The sequence below is a fragment of the Moschus berezovskii genome, chromosome 13, assembly GCF_049115385.1.
Source record: "Moschus berezovskii isolate FMDL1 chromosome 13, NW_MosBer_1.0, whole genome shotgun sequence".
Classification (NCBI taxonomy): Eukaryota; Metazoa; Chordata; class Mammalia; order Artiodactyla; family Moschidae; genus Moschus; species Moschus berezovskii.
In genome coordinates this window covers 12,597,211-12,614,786 of record NC_142472.1, presented here as the reverse complement: position 1 = coordinate 12,614,786, position 17,576 = coordinate 12,597,211, and the positions used below count along the sequence as shown (strand labels likewise).

The 17,576-nt window shown below is 43.5% G+C and overlaps 1 non-coding gene across 1 annotated transcript; it reads left to right on the top strand.

The window, feature by feature from the left end:
* Window positions 1-17,165: 17,165 nt before the first annotated feature.
* Window positions 17,166-17,238, top strand: TRNAG-ACC (transfer RNA glycine (anticodon ACC)). The gene has a single exon. It is a non-coding gene; the product is annotated as a tRNA-Gly (tRNA).
* The last annotated feature ends 338 nt before the right edge of the window (window positions 17,239-17,576 follow it).

The window sequence follows — 17,576 nt, the reverse complement described above, 5'->3', positions numbered from 1 at the left end:
ACTCCATGTTTGACTTCCTTTAGTCCTGTTCTGGAAAACTATACATTCTAGTAGGAGGTGGAAAGAATATGGGTAATGGAAAATAATGGAGTGTGGGATAAATCTAATTAGGAAAAGCTGATTACAATCTTACCTCAGGAGACTGAGTTGCTTAGGGAAATGAATTAAATTTTAAAGTTAATTAGGCAATAATATATTGCATCATTTGTTGAAAATCTTCCTAAAAATTATGTGTTCAATTTCAGAGTCAAAGTAGTGGCAAGTTTTGGAGTCCATGTACTGTTTCCAAGTCCCCACTAAATTGCTCATGAAAATACTGAAAAGGAAAAATTGACAAAATGGGAAAGTCAAGGTAGGGTTTCTACTAACGGCATTATTTATGTTTTATTACACTTTAACACACACACACACCCTCACACATGCATCTATACTAACTTAAAGGCAAAATACTAGAAATAATTTCAGTATGGTAAAGGAAAAAAGCAATATTATTTATAATTACCACATCATCAATATTTAACACTGTTCTAGGAGTTTCCCTAGTTCATTGAAAGACGGAAAAGATAGAGATAAGAAACAGTAGGAATTAAGGGAAGAAAATATTGCAGACACAGTTGTCTAGTTGGAAAACCTTAGAAAATCAATTGGAAAAGTAAAATGATAACTAAAAATGAATACAAATGAACATACACAAATCAGTGTGTGCTATTCTTAGTTACACGGTCATGTCCATCTCTTTGCGACCCCATGCACTGTAGCCCACCAGGTTCCTCTGTCCATGGGGATTCTCCAGGCAAGGATACTGGAGTGGGTTGCCATGCCCTCCTCCAGGGCCAATCAGTGCTCACCACAGTCAATTAAAATATAGTAAAGAAATGCTCCTGTTTATAATGGGGCAAACAAACAAGTGAAAATGCCTTAACAAGACAGGTGAAGAAGCTACAATGGAGGGAACCACAGAATTAAATAAGGCACCTAAGGACACGATGCTGCTGAAGATCCAATACTATTCAGATTTTTCTTGAATTTAATGCAACATCAGTCAAACTGCCAGTTTTGAGGGAACTGATACAATCATTGTAAATAGTTCATCTGAAAAATAAATGGGAAGGAAGAGATCAGAACATTATAATAATGTAGAAAAATGTCAGTGGGGTGGATCTTGAGTGCCTGATGAAAAATAAATAAATAACACATTGTAGATACTTCAGAGTCAGACCTGGTTGAACCTATACCAAAACTACTAACTTGGTTATCTTAGCCAAGGGGCTAAACTTTTCTAAGACAGAAAATGTCTTCATCTAGAAATCATTATATATATAATTTATTTATATCTAAAAAGGAAAGATATAAGCATCTGAATGCAGAGTTCCAAAGAATAGCAAGGAGAGATAAGAAAGCCTTCCTCAGTGATCAATGCAAAGAAATAGAGGAAAACAATGGAATAGGAAAAACAAGAGATCTCTTCAAGAAAATTAGAGATTCCAAGGGAACATTTCATGCAAAGATCGGCTAAATAAAGGACAGAAATGGTATGGACCTAACAGAAGCAGAAGATATTAAGAAGAGGTGGCAAGAATACACAGAAGAATTGTACAAAAAAGATCTGCACGACCAAGATAGTCACGATAACGTGATCACTGACCTAGAGCCAGACATCTTGGAATGTGAAGTCAAGTGGGCCTTAGAAAGCATCACTACTAACAAAGCTAGTGGAGGTGATGGAATCCCAGTTGAGCTATTGCAAATCTTGAAAGATGATGCTGTGAAAGTGCTGCACTCAATATGCCAGCAAATTTGGAAAACTCAGCAGTGGCCAAAGGACTGGAAAAGGTCAGTCTTCATTCCAATCCCAAAGAAAGGCAATGCCAAAGAATACTCAAACTACCGCACGATTGCACTCATCTCACACGCTAGTAAAGTCATGCTCAAAATTCTCCAAGCCAGGCTTCAGCAATATGTGAACCATGAACTCCCAGATGTTCAAGCAGGTTTTAGAAAAGGCAGAGGCACCAGAGATCAAATTGCCAACATCCGCTGGATCATGGAGAAAGCAAGAGAGTTCCAGAAAAACATCTATTTCTGCTTCTTTGACTATGCCAAAGCCTTTGACTGTGTGGATCACAATAAACTGTGGAACATTCTGAAAGAGATGGGAATACCAGACCACCTGACCTGCCTCTTGAGAAACCTGTACGCAGGTCAGGAAGCAACAGTCAGAACTGTACATGGAACAACAGACTGGTTCCAAATAGGAAAAGGAGTACGTCAAGGCTGTATATTGTCACCTTGCTTATTTAACTTATATGCAGAGTACATCATGAGGAACACTGGGCTGGAAGAAGCACAAGCTGGAATCAAGATTGCTGGGAGAAATATCAATAACCTCAGATATGCAGATGACACCACCCTTATGGCAGAAAGTGAAGAGGAACTCAAAAGCCTCTTGATGAAAGTGAAAGAGGAGAGTGAAAAGGTTGGCTTGAAGCTCAACATTCAGAAAACAAAGATCATGGCATCTGGTCCCATCACTTCATGGGAAATAGATGGAGAAACAGTGGAAACAGTGTCAGACTTTATTTTTTTGGGCTCCAAAATCACTGCAGATGCTGATTGTAGCCAGGAAATTAAATGACACTTACTCCTTGGAAGGAAAGTTATGACCAACCTTGATAGTATATTAAAAAGCAGAGACATTACTTTGCCAACCAAGGTCTGTCTAGTCAAGACTATGGTTTTTTCTGTGGTCATGTATGGATGTGAGAGTTGGACTGTGAAGAAAGCTGATCGCCAAAGAATTGATGCTTTTGAACTGTGGTGCTGGAGAAGACTCTTGAGAGTCCCTTGGACTGCAAGGAGATCCAACCAGTCCATTGTAAAGGAGATCAATCCTGGGTGTTCATTGGAAGGACTGATGCTAAAGTTGAAACTCCAATACTTTGGCCACTTCAAGCGACGAGCTGACTCACTGGAAAAGACTCTGATGCTGGGAAAGGTTGGGGGCGGGAGGAGACGGGGACGACAGAGAATGAAATGGCTGGATGGCATCACCGACTCGATGGACATGAGTTTGAGTGAACTCCGGGAGTTGGTGATGGACAGGGAGGCCTGGCGTGCTATGATTCATGGGGTCGCGGAGAGTCGGACACGACTGAGCGACTGAACTGAACTGCACTGAAACATATATTTATAACATATAAGTGTATTATTTGGGCTTCCCACATGGCGCTAGTGGTAAGGAACCTGCCTGCCAATGCAGGAGATGTAAGAGACGCGGGTACGATCCCAGAGTCAGGAAGATCCCCTGGAGAAGGAAATGGAAACCCACGCCAGTATTCTTGCCTGGAGAATTCCATGGACTGCGAGCTCTGGCGAGCTTCTGTCCACAGGGTCACAAGAGAGTCGGACACGACTGAAGCAACTTGGCATGCATGCAGTATATTATTTTTTTATGAATATATATTATTATATGAAGTATGATTATAATTAAGAGATAATTTTATCTCTTAGCACAATACCTGCTACGTTTTTACTCATTTAGATAGACAATGAAACCTTTAGGGAAATGTGTTCCATGAACCAAAAGAGGGTCATTTCTAAACCTGATAAAGCACGTAATTTAGAATGAAGCCATATTATAAATCTTTGTGGCTATAATAATACTCATTGCTGGTAATTGTCTGATAAGTTTCCTCCTGAGGTGAAAAATGGTGTCAAATTACTGGAAAGTAATCTAACAATACTTCTCAAGAACTTCGAACAGGTTTCTGCTCTTTGACCCAATGATTCTACTTCCAGGAATCTAAGCCAAATATATTCATTATCTCATCATAAATAACAGTTCAACTAAGAAAATATAAAGTAATATATAGTATATGCACATGAGAATATTTTAAGTTATGTATAATTTATGCAAGTAAAGAATTATAAGTGACACGGTAAAATGTTCACAGCAGAATAAAGAATATATATTTTGAATATCTTTATGCTTTTCTTTTTTTCCCCTACAATAAGCAATTAGAAATAAAGGTCACTTTAAAACAATTTTATCTTGGAGCATAGTTGATTAACAGTGTTGTGTTAGTTTCAGGTATACAGCAAGTGATTCAGTCATACATATACATGTATCTGTTCTTTTTCAAGTTATTTTCCCATTTAGGTTATTAAAGAATATTGAGCAGAGTTCTAGCAGTGTATTTATGTCAATCCCGAAAAAAGCATATCTATGAGAATAGTTCAGTTCAGTTCAGTTCAGTTCAGTCGCTCAGTCGTGTCCGACTCTCCGCGACCCCATGAATCACAGCACGCCAGGCCTCCCTGTCCATCACCAACTCCCGGAGTACACTCAAACTCATGTCCACAGAGTCGGTGATGCCATCCAGCCATCTCATTCTCCGTCGACCCCTTCTCCTCCCGCCCCCAACCTTTCCCAGCATCAGAGTCTTTTCCAGTGAGTCAACTCGTCGCATGAGGTGGCCAAAGTATTGCAGTTTCAGCTTTAGCATCAGTCCCTCCAATGAACATCCAGGATTGATTTCCTTCAGAATGGACTGGTTGGATCTCCTTGCAGTATAAGGGACTCTCAAGAGTCTTCTCCAACACCACAGTTCAAAAGCATCAATTCTTCGGCGGTCAGCCTTCTTCACAGTCCAACTCTCACATCCATACATGACCACGGGAAAAACCATTGCCTTGACTAGACGGACCTTGGTTGGCAAAGTAATGTCTCTGCTTTTTAATATACTATCAAGGTTGGCCATAACTTTCCTTCCAAGGAGCAAGCGTCTTTTAATTTCATGGCTGCAATCAGCATCTGCAGTGATTTTGGAGCCCAAAAAAACAAAGTCTGACACTGTTTCCACTGTTTTTCCATCTATTTCCCATGAAGTGATGGGACCAGATGCCATGATCTTTGTTTTCTGAATGTTGAGCTTCAAGCCAACCTTTTCACTCTCCTCTTTCACTTTCATCAAGAGGCTTTTGAGTTCCTCTTCACTTTCTGCCATAAGGGTGGTGTCATCTGCATATCTGAGGTTATTGATATTTCTCCCAGCAATCTTGATTCCAGCTTGTGCTTCTTCCAGCCCAGCGTTCCTCATGATGTACTCTGCATATAAGTTAAATAAGCAAGGTGACAATATACAACCTTGACGTACACCTTTTCCTATTTGGAACCAGTCTGTTGTTCCATGTCCAGTTCTAACTGTTGCTTCCTGACCTGCATACAGGCTTCTCAAGAGGCAGGTCAGGTGGTCTGGGATTCCCATCTCTTTCAGAATGTTCCACAGTTTATTGTGATCCACACAGTCAAAGGCTTTGGCATAGTCAATAAAGCAGAAATAGATGTTTTTCTGAAACTCTCTTGCTTTCTCCATGATCCAGCGGATGTTGGCAATTTGATCTCTGGTGCCTCTGCCTTTTCTAAAACCTGCTTGAACATCTGGGAGTTCACGGTTTACATACTGCTGAAGCCTGGCTTGGAGAATTTTGAGCATGACTTTACTAGCGTGTGAGATGAGTGCAATCGTGCGGTAGTTTGAGCATTCTTTGGCATTGCCTTTCTTTGGGATTGGAATGAAGACTGACCTCTTCCAGTCCTGTGGCCACTGCTGATGAGAATAGTTAGGCTGCTGTAAATCAATAAACTATAAGATTTAAACTTTCTTTAAATGAAATAAAATATGTAAGTCTACTTCCCTGTATTAGTATTAATTTGCCATTTATATTTTGGCATTGATTTATTTAAAAGCCTTGGAGTTATTTTTGAAAATACTAATCAGTCTATAATATTTACAATATTAAACAGTAGAATTTTAGACCACATATGTTTTAAGGGAAGGACAGAATACTCCCTGGAATTGTATATATACATGCTTATATTTTCAGTTCAGTTCAGTTCAGTTGCTCAGTCGTGTCTGACTCTTTGCCACCCCATGAATCACAGCACGCCAGGCCTCCCTGTCCATCACCAACTCCCGGAGTACACTCAAACTCATGTCCATCGAGTCAGTGATGCCATCCAGCCATCTCATTCTCTGTCATCCCTGTCTCCTCCCATCCCCAATCCCTCCCAGTATCAGACTCTTTTCCATTGAGTCAACTCGTCGCATGAGGTGGCCAAAGTATTGCAGTTTCAGCTTTAACATCAGTCCTTCCAATGAACACCCAGGATTGATCTTTAGAATGGGCTGGTTGGATCTCCTTGCAGTCCAAGGGACTCTCAAGAGTCTTCTCCAACACCACAGTTCAAAAACATCAATTCTTCGGCGATCAGCTTTCTTCACAGTCCAACTCTCACATCCATACATGACGGGAAAAACCATAGCCTTGACTAGGCGGACCTTGGTTGCCAAAGTAATGTCTCTGCTTTTTAATATGCTGTCTAGGTTGGTCATAACTTTCCTTCCAAGGAGTAAGAGTCTTTTAATTTCCTGGCTGCAATCAGCATCTCTTACAATTTTTCTCTTTCTCTTAAAAAATAATTTCAATTTAAAAAGTGAGGATCAGAGTTATTTGGATTCTTTTTAATGGAGATCCTCTATATTCTGAAAATTACAGAGTGCCTCTATTCTGTACTACTAAAGAAATGAACACAGCACTTGGCACATGTCAAATCTTGGTGAAAATTCTAATTCACTCCCTTGATAACTGTAGGTCTTGACTTTGTCCAAATTATTTCACCTTTACCAACTTCAGTGATTGCAACTAAACAATGGGGGACAGTTTTACGAGTTCTTTTGAGATAATTCCTGACACACCTGTGGCTAGGATTAAACATACAGGCTGTAACCCAGAGAACTAAAGTTAAGGGACAAAATTTTACATAGAAAAATAGAAAACAAGTGCAGTTTTAAAAGGTGTTGTGTTTAGACGATAAGAGTGTACTCTTACAGCAGCACAGAAAAAACTAAGTTTAGGATGGAGTAAAGAAAAACAAATGGCTAACCTGGAATAACAGAGCAGAGGGTGTGTTTGAAGTTAGATTTGCTAGTTTGGCTTCTTGGGGAGGGAGAGGGGTTCCTACCCGACCCCACCAGGCTCCTCCCCTTTTGTCCTTTATATAAAGGAGAGTTAGAAAATGAATTTTCTGGTAAGTTGAATATTCCGATTCACTGATACTACAGTAATTACTGTAAGACAGCTTACACATTCCCAGATAGCTACAACCTTCTAATAAAAAGTACTTCACCTGAAACTGCTCTGAGCATAATCATAGACTGAATCATAGATTGTAACTGAATCTCTGCAGATGCAAACATTAGCTCAAGATCTTACAGGTTGTCCATTTAAACATCATTTATATACACAGCAAATAAAAGCCTGATTATTTTCATTTTACGGCTTTCTGTCTGCTTTTTATCTACTTTTCGAATTGGAGTTTGTGACAAGCGTTACAGCTATGGAAAAAAGATAAATCACTATACACGGAGAATCTCCTGCATTAGACAAATTAGGGAAGATTTTATGTGGCTGTACATAGAGGACTTAGATATTAAAATTGACTATATTTGGAGAGCTGGCTTGAAAAGCAGATAAAAATTTTAATACTGTGGCATTTTTATTTTGGTTATTTGTATGGTTAAATGCACACATTGACCTTTTGAAAGTCGGAAATTTCCCTGACCCAGACAAATAAATAGAACATAGCAGAACATATTTTAACTCCAACTCCATTGTCTTTAAAGCATTTGAAAAAATAAAAAGCAGCTAGGAGAAGGCAATGGCAAGCCACTCCAGTACTCTTGCCTAGAAAATCCCATGGATGGAGGAGCCTGGTAGGCTGCAGTCCATGGGGTCGCTAAGGGTCGGACACGACTGAGCGACTTCACTTTCACTTTCACACATTGGAGAAGGAAATGGCAACCCACTCCAGTGTTCTTGCCTGGAGAATCCCAGGGACGGGGGAGCCTGGTGGGCTTCTGTCTATGGGGTCACACAGAGTCAGACATGACTGAAGTGACTTAGCAGCAGCAGCAGAGAGATAGCTCAAGAGGAAAAAAAAATAGTACAAATAAAATATTCAAAAGTCTATAAACAAATTAATTTTAAGCAGGAGAATCAATATGAAAAGCAGAACACTATTTGGCACTGATCTTTCTGACTTTTTTGGCCCCAGGCTGAGAGATAATGTTGACAGAAGAGGAGCTAAAACATTGACTGCTGGCGTGTGGATGTATGTTTTGGTCCAAGGTTGTGTGAGTTAATCCTATTGGGAGAAGAGAAGAGATAGCATTTGGTTTTGGCAGAAAGAGCTGTAGAGTTTGCAAAATAATGGGCCTGGACTGTGAAAATGCTGCTCAGTGGTAGAAGGTGGAGACCAGAAAACCAAAAAATCCAAGGGTTGAATGGGATTTGAGAGACCTTGTTTACTCATGAGAGTGAAGCCAAGCAGGGTCTCTCCCAGTGACAGAGGCCTCGGTGTCCCCTGCTTATCATTGAAGGGGAAAAGAGGCTATGGAAATAAACTGCAGCCTCCTGGGCCTTCGTTGAGTTCCAAAGAGCAGATAAACAGAGAATTCAGAAAATGTAGAAACAAAGAAAAGCAGTCAAGCAAGACAAAAGAATCGTTTAGCGGTTGAACAAGGTCAAAGACATTTGATTCCTCCTCAAGGACTCTAGATAATATCCTAAGCCATCTCCTTGAGTTATTTGGTAAATACTAAAGCCCACACCATGTATGTGTGGATGTGAGAGTTGGACTGTGAAGAAAGCTGATCATTGAAGAATTGATGCTTTTGAACTGTGGTGCTGGAGAAGACTCTTGAGAGTCCCTTGGACTGCAAGGAGATCCAACCAGTCCATTCTAGAGGAGATCAATCCTGGGTGTTCATTGGAAGGACTGATGCTAAAGCTGAAACTGCAATACTTTGGCCACCTCATGCGAGGAGTTGACTCACTGGAAAAGACTCTGATGCTGGGAGGGATTGGGGGCAGGAGGAGAAGGGGACGACAGAGGATGCGATGGTTGGATGGCATCACCGATTCAATGGACATGGGTTTGGGTGGACTCCGGGAGTTGGTGATGGACAGGGAGGCCTGGCATGCTGTGATTCATGGGGTCACAAAGAGTCAGACACGACTGAGTGACTGAATTGAACTGAACTGAACTGAACTGAAAGCCCATACCAGGTGGGAGAAGTGAACTCCATGCAGATCATCAGCATGTAGACCACAGAGAGGTTGGAACCAGAATGTGGGTGACTGAGATTCCAGAACATTCCAGAACATTATCCTATCACCTCGCCATCAATCAGTGAACTGTGCACGAGCTGATCACGTGCCCTGCAACACACACCTCTGATCTTGCCTTTAAAACCTCTTCCCTGAAAGCCAGCAAGAAGTTCAAGTCTGTTGAGCACGAGTTGCCCCTCTTCTTGCTTGTATATGAAAGTTGCTCAGTCATGTCCAACTCTTTGCAACCCCATAGACTATACAGGCCATGGAATTCTCCAGGCCAGAATATTGGAGTGGGTAGCCTTTCCCTTCTCCAGGGGATCTTCCCAACTGAAGGGATTGAACCCAGGTCTCCCACATTGCAGGCAGATTCTTTACCATTTGAACCACCAGGGAAGCCCAAGAACACTGGAGTGGGTAACCTATCTCTTCTCCAGCAGATCTTCCTGACTCAGGAATCGAACCAGGGCCTTCTGCACTGCATGTGGATTCTTTACCAGCTGAGCTACTAGGGAAGCCCACACTTTTTTTTGCTTGGCACCCTGCAACAAATTGTAGGCTTCCTTCATCATAACCACTTATCAGTAGACTGGCTTTGCTGAGCATGGTAAGTAGACCCCAGTTCAATTCAGTAAAAAGTGGTAGATGTTACTAATCAACTCCCTGTTTTCTCCTGCCCTAGCCGAATGATTTCTCAGAAGCCAATCTCTCTTAGAATTCAGCTCCAAACATTACAAGATTTACTTCCAGCCTAATTTTTGCAATGTGCTGGGCAAGTATCTCAAGAATTATCTGTGAAAGATAAATCAATTTGAATTTACTTCAAACAGAAGTGGTATATATCACTTTGAAGTGCACAGAATGTATCAGAATCCAGACATTTTTAAAAAGTCCAACACTGGTTGCCTTCTTGCTGATAATAGAGCATTCGCACAGTTTTTTTTTTCCCAATTATTTATTTATTTGGTTGTGCTGTGTCTTAGTTGTAGCCATGCAGGATCTTTAGTTACGGCATGTAGGGTCTATTCCCTGACCAGGGACCAAACCCAGGCCCCCTGCATTGGGAGCACAGAATCTTAGCCACCCAACAACTAGGGAAGTGCCTCTCACACTTTTAAGCCATTTTTAAACCATGGTAAATTCTACTTTTCTTTATCCTTCATCATTATGCTTAGTATCATAGGACTTGAAGGTAACCTAGAGAACAACTCCTCTGAACCCTCAGTTTTATCCATGAGGATATCAAAGCCTAGAAATTTTACAATAGCCCAAGGTGCATAGATGTTTCAAAGAGCCAAAAATGATACAGCAAACTTCTTTCTTTTCCTGTAGTCTCTATTCCAGATAATAATGGAAGCATTAAGTCACCTTAACTCTTTCTGTTGTTATTGTTCAGTTGCTAAGTCATGTCTGATTCTTTTTGACCTCCTGGACTAAAGCACTCCAGGTTCCTCTATCCTCCACTGTTTCCTAGAGTTTGCTCAAATTCGTGTCCATTGAGTTGGTGATGCTGTCTAACCATCTCATCCTCTACACCCATCCATCCATCTATCCATCCATTTATCCATCTATCCACCTATTTATCTTTCAAATGCTTATTTGGCATTGACTTGGGAAGATCCCCTGGAGGAGGAAATGACAACCCACTCCAGTATTCTTACTTGAAAAACCCCACGGACAGAGGAGCCTGCCGGGCTACAGTCCATAGTGTCACAAAGAGTCGAACACAACTGAGCAACTGAGCACATCTGTAAAGATACTGCACTTCCCAGGTGGCACAGTGGTAAAGAATCTGCCTGTCAATGAGGGAGACGCACGAGACATGAGTTCAATCCCTGGGTCGGGAAGATCCCCTGGAGTAGGAAATGGCAACCCACTCCAGTATTCTCTCCTGGGAAATCCCGTAGACAGAGGAGCCTGGTGGGCTACAGCCCTTAAGGTAGCAAAGAGTAGGACGCGACTAAGCGACTGAGCACACTCACATGTTAGGCCCTTTGGATATAAAGATTGAGTAGAATACCATCTCTGGCCTCTAGACCTTGGACAGGAGGGAAAAGAGTAGTCTCAGAGTTCCAGGTAAGCCAAGCATGACTCACCATCAGTCCCTTTGGTGAATAGCAGGAAATTTCACTTCTGCTAGCAAACAAGGCTGGAAGGGAAATGGATCAAGTTTAGTCAGATTACAAGTGTTGACTTCAACTTTCTACAAGGTGTTCGCAAACCAAGCAAGTGAGAAATGTTGTCGTGCAATTTTAGCCATATTTTCTGCAGGTCTTATGACTCAATTTATAAGCTGAAGTGTTTTTGCTGACATCCTTTAACTTTCCTGGAGATGTTCTTACTTCTGTGTGCCTGCCTACAGGGCCTTCTACAGTCTGCCCCTTCATCCTGGCATTCCCAATTCTCAAAAGCTGAAAGAGAGGTATTGACACTTGAGAATGTCCTTACTTGTTTTAGATCATCCAAACGTATCTGAGTGTTAACTTGTATCTCATTTATGATGTGCTTCACAAGGGCACTCTCTAGTGCAACTGTAAACTCTTTAAAAATTAAAACATCTTCAGTTCTCATTACAGAAACAGTATATGTTCAGTGCAGAGAAAGTAGTCAGAAGCCCTTTTCTCCTGATTTCAAGCACTTTACATTGAAAATCCATTCATGGGGCCAGAAGGCTCTTCTGGCGTGGAGACGCTGAGGACCTGTGATATTCTATTTACTCTCCTGTCAAGGGAATCTACAGCAAGAACTTAAAAGGTCTTGATGGAAAAGTCTGAGTAACTCTCAGCTTGATTGCAGCTTGCTGCCCTGTGCCCAGGGAGCTGAGAGAAGGCCAAGCTTATAGCTGAATTTTCTCAAGCGGCTTGATTTTAAATTAAATGTAGTTCTGAGGACATCTGACTCCCAGCCTGAGCTACAGATTTCTGGAGCACTTTCATGAAGGTGAGGACTGGGTTATTTCTTGTTCAGGGCTGCTGGTCTCTCATAGCTAATGTCATGCGAGACACACAGTGAAGAGGGCATATTCTACTCTCACTGACGGGGAGTTGAATTAAACTGAGATATTATGGCCCAATATAAAAAAATCTCTGCAAAGTATACAAGGTCAGTGTGCCTTGTAATGGTCCTTTTTTTTTTTTTTTTTTTAAGTGGCAGCAGTGGGTCTCACAAGTATAACCAAGCAGATTCCAGTAAGAAAGATAGTGAGGAAAGTGTCTCCTCCAATCAACATAATGGCTGAAGCCTATCATACTTCACGAGGGCTTCCTCCGTAGTTCAGCAGTAAAGAACCCGCCTGCATTGAAGGAGATGTGTGTTCTATCCCTGGGTCGGGAAGATCCTCTGGAGACAGAAATGACAACCCCCTCCAGAGTTTCTGCCTAGGAAATCCCATGGACAGAGAAGCCTGGTGGCTATAGTCCATAGAGTTGCAAAGAGTCAGACATGACTGAGTGCACACACACACACACACACACTTCACGTGTACCAGGCACTGTTCTAAACATTTTACAAATATTAGCCAACGCAGTTCTCCCAGCAGCCCCTATTTTAGAGATGAGGAAACAGAGACCCACAAAGCTTAAGCCATGTGGCTGAAGTCACATCCCTGGTGTGTTCTGAAGATCACATCACACAGAGCCAAGTCTTTATCTCCCTCACTTCACGTAAAAAGTCTGGTTGGAACTGTTGGAGGAAGAGTTGAAAACGGGCAGTTGTGTAGAGTGAATTCATTTCTCATCCACTCTCTGTTCTCTGGGTGAGTTCTGCGTCTGGAATGTTGACTTGGTAAATGAAGACTGACCCCAGAGCTGACGGAGGGTCTCTTAAGGCTTCGAACCTTCAGGCTGGACTGGGCCCCTGGGCTATTTGCAGGTCTTTCTTGGATCTTGCTGTAAATAAGGTGCGACGTCACTGCAAGTCAATTGATCTAGCTTCCAAGTATATGGATTGGGAAAGAAGGTCAAAAGCTTCATTTCCGAGGAAACACTGTTTTCTGAGACATTCATTCACTCGTGTGAAAGAGAGATGGAGACAGGCAAAAACGTTTGTTTGCAGCAATAAAACATATAGGATGTCAAACGGTGACAAGTTTTAGGGAGAAGAGTAAAGCAAGGGGAGGTGGCAGAGAGTGCTGGGCTGTGGGTGGGGGAAATGTCACGTAGACTGCTTGGGGTGTGTTTGAAATCTCTGTTGATAATCTGAAATTCAGTCCACCCGATGCCTGTAGAGGTGGGTAAAAGCTCTTTCCTTTCTTTTTTCTTTTTATTTGGCTGCCTCAGGTCTTGGTCGTGGCTGGCACAAGGAATCTACGTTGTGTCATGCGGGATCTTTTGTTGCAGCGCATGGCCTCTCTAGTTGTGGCCGGGGGTTTAGTTGCTCTGTGGCATGCAGGATCTTAGTTCTCCAACCAAGGATCGAACCCATGTCCCCTGCGTTGCAAGGCAGATTCTTAACCACTGGACCACCAGGGAAGTCCCAGCTCTTTCCTTTCTTAACATCAACGCTATAAGAAGAAACATCATTGCACTAGAAAAGTAGTTGGCTAGCGAATCCTCATTTCAGGGTGAAAGGGGAAAAACTCTTTTTCTGAAAACTCAGCTTTGCTTGGGTTTGAAATTGTTAGCGCTGTTACAGTGGCAATTTATCCTGGCCTTGAACTTCGTGATGTGCACCTTTGATAAAACAGACTGGGTGAAGTGAAAGCAATACCTTGGTTTAACCAGAAAATCAGGAAGCAGAATACAAAAGATGACTGATACTGGCTGTTGGAGACTGGCCACACTGATGCAGGAGCTTCCCGGGTGGCGCTAGTGCTAAAGAACCCGCCTGCCAATGCAGAAGACAAAAGAGACTTGGGTTCGATCCCTGGGTCGGGAAGATTCCCTGGAGGAGGGCACAGCAACCCACTCCAGTATTCTTGCCTGGGAAATCCCAAGGACAGAGGAGCCTGGCGGGCTACAGTCCATAGCGTCGCAAAGAGTCAGACACTAGTGAAAGCGACGGAGCACGCATGCACGCACACTGATGTAGACAGCTTCTCACTGGGTCCAGAAACCCTTGTGGGCCAGGCAACTATCTTTTCACACTCCTTTCATTCTTTAGGCATCTTCCAAACAGACGGAAGGACCCAGGGCTTCAGAAGTTCTGATCAGAGTGCTGAGGGGACCACATATGAAAATACTCCTGCGTGCTTGCCAAGGTCCACCCAGTGGCACTGAGCTCCATAAGAAAGCAGGGCCTGGGGACAGGGCGCGAGTTTGAAGCATAGTCTGATGCACTGAAAATCATGAGAAATGATCATCTCAAAATTTAATTGATTTAATTGATTCAGCCAAAAATTTAATTAATTGATTCGGCCAATTAGATCGATTCGCTCACCACTCCTAGGAGCATGATGCAGAGACAGGGACTTATGGGAAACACCTAACCACCGTCTCACCCGTCTTGAGCAATGAGAGGAGCCATGGGCATCAGCTGAAACAGAATCCGATCTGCCTTCTATCAGAGGGTAGGAAAATGCTCAAAGACCTACTCTCCCATCTAAGAGCCCCAGGTGATGTGCTGAACGAGGGTGGAGGTGGGATTGGCGAGGGCTGTAGAAAGCTCCATGATGTTCCTGGGGGCACTTTGCAGCAGGACGGAGAAGAACTGGTTCCCACAGTCTTCAGGGCGCTGGTTGAAGGTTTGGTTCCTGAGCCCCTTCTTCACCTCCCATGGCAGCCTAGGAGCCAGCAGGTCCCCATAGTCTGGAAGCAGGACCACGGGTTTCCCAGGCCTGGGACGCGCTCCAGAAGTTAACACCAGTAAGGTCAGGATTTCCTGTAGCCTCCACACAACACAGCCTCCGGAGCGCTCCCAAGGAACATCGTGGGTCCCGTTGTTCTCCCGAGGACTTCTGCCCTTTCCCACACTCTAGGCAGGAGAAAAAAAAAAAGGATCTTTTTATCCCTAGATTCTCACGGGGCCTTGTTGCTCCGCCCCCTCACTCCAAATTGGAATACAAGTTACCTAAAACTTAAGATTTTTACAAGATGTAGATCGACAAAATCACCCCTTTGGTCCACCTGTTCGACAGTAGGGATGTGACCCAGTGCCTGAGATGACCGTTTGGGCTACATCTGCCCAGCCTGGGAGCAGTAACAACTCCAGTCCTCTTCTTGTACTCGTGCCAAGACATACTGTATTTAAGAAGGGTGGAAATTCCCCATGGCATTTTCTTTCTGATGTTTGAAATACTTGCTTATTTTTCCCACAGGAAACTTTACAGTTAGTGTGCATTCCTAAATCGATTGTTTCTTTTTTTTTTTCCTGTCTTTCCCTCTTTAGCAAATCCTCAGGCAGCTCATGATGGACCTCTCTGCCAGTGTGACACCTCACAGCAGCACGAGACCTTTTCCTTTGCACAGCATGCTTTGATCCATGGCTGCCAGTTTTCATATTTGCTCGGTAAATAGCCATTGCCTTGTTCAGGATTCCTCTTCACATGTAAGAAGCATCTCCAAAAGCCAATTGGACCCCCTTAGTTTTTCACCTCTCCTAGGCTCAAACTCATGGCTTTCTCTTTTTTTTTAAAAAAAAAAAATTATTTTATATTGGAGAACAGCCAATTAACAATGTGATAGTTTCATGTGAGCAGCGAAGGGACTCAGCCATACGCATAGACGTAATCCATTCTTCCTCCAAACTCCCCTCCCATCCAGGTTGCCACACAACGTTGAGCAGAGTTCCCTGTGCTATCCAGGAGGGCCTTGTTGGTTATCCATTTTAAGTATAGCAGTGTGTACATGAAGTGAAGTGAAAGTCACTCAGTCATGTCCGAGTCTTTGCCACCCCATGGACTGTACAGTCCATGGAATTCTCCAGGCCAGAATACTGGAGCAGGTAAGCCTTTCCCTTCTCCAGGGGATCTTCCCAACCCAAGGATCGAAGCCACGTCTCCTGCATTGAGGCAGATTCTTTACCAGCTGAGTCACAAGGGAAGCCCAGTGTGTACATGTCACCCCAAACTCTCTAACTACCCCTGCCCCCCTCCCTTCCCCTGGCAACCACAAGTCAAACTCATGGCTGTCTCTTGACAACAGTTACAAGGGTTCCCATGGGGCTGGCTGTGGAACCCAAGCCCCAGCAAATTCTCCAAGTCAGTAACAGTGGGCCAGGTTTTGCTTCCTGGTTACACAGGAAGTACCACAGCCAGAGGAAATAGACTCGAAGATAAACTAGTAGTGGCTGGTGGCCGAAGAGCAACGTTTCCAGCGGGAACACTTGGGGGTTGGGGGTGGGCTGTTCTACAGCTCTTAGCTTCGCATGGTCATGAGGGGCAGTCCTGTGAGGCAGAAGAGGACGGAGGGTGGAGTCAGGGAAGCCCTGTGTTTTGAGGCGCCTGAGGCTGGGGGAGGCGAGGAAGGCATCTCCTGCCTCAGAGAGTGTGGGCGGACCTGACTGCGGATCTGGGAGCCTGCTGGAGAAAGTGGAGAGGTTATAGTCAGTTTCCCTTTCCTGGGATTGTCTGTTTCCAATTAAGGTCCAAGTGAACTCTCCAGGTTCAAAGATGCAAGGTTTTAGGGCTTCCGAAGCAGTTTCCATGGTCGGATCTAAATAACTGAAATTCAGCTGAATTCTGTGAATACATATGAGAATCTGCTCTCCATAAGCCACTGTGCTAGCCACAACTGTGTCAACCACGTGACCCCTGGGGAAGCCAAGGATCTTGTCCATAAGGGCTTGGAGTTTGGGGGAACAAATTTGAACATGTAAGCAAATACATTTTTCTAAGGGACTTAGGATATAATCATGTAAGATAATCTTATGGATCCAAAAGAGGGAATGGTGATTCTCCTTGAGGAGTCAAGCAAGGGTTAATAAAGAAGTGATACTTTTGCGGAGGTTTAAAGCGATTTAAGTGGGTGAGGTGTGAGAGATCAGTAGGGCTTTGTTAGGGGTAGAAGGATCATTCCTGACAGAAGGAATACTATTTGGAAGGTCATAGGGGGAATTCCCTGGTAGTCCAGTGGTTAGGACTTGGCACTACCACTGCTAGGACCCTGGGTTTGATCCCTGGCTGGGGAACTAAGATCCCATAAGCCAAGGCACAGTCTCTAAGAACGGCCATCCCCGGCTTGTCCATCCAAAGCCTGAATAGCCACACGTGGTGACCATCACACTGGACGCTGCAGCGGTGTCTCAGGAGGACTCTCTCTGCCTTCAAAGAGCTTGTGGTCTGGGGAGGGAAAGATTGCTACAGAGGCAGCTATGATACCAGGCAAAGCAAGCTTGGTGGCAGAAGGGAAGTAACCAAAACGGATGTGGAGGGAACTCACGAGGTAAGCTGTGGGCAGAGGAACAGGAGTAGAAGTAGGAAGAAGAGGCTGAGTTATCTTGTGGGAGCCTCCCATGCCAGGTCTTAA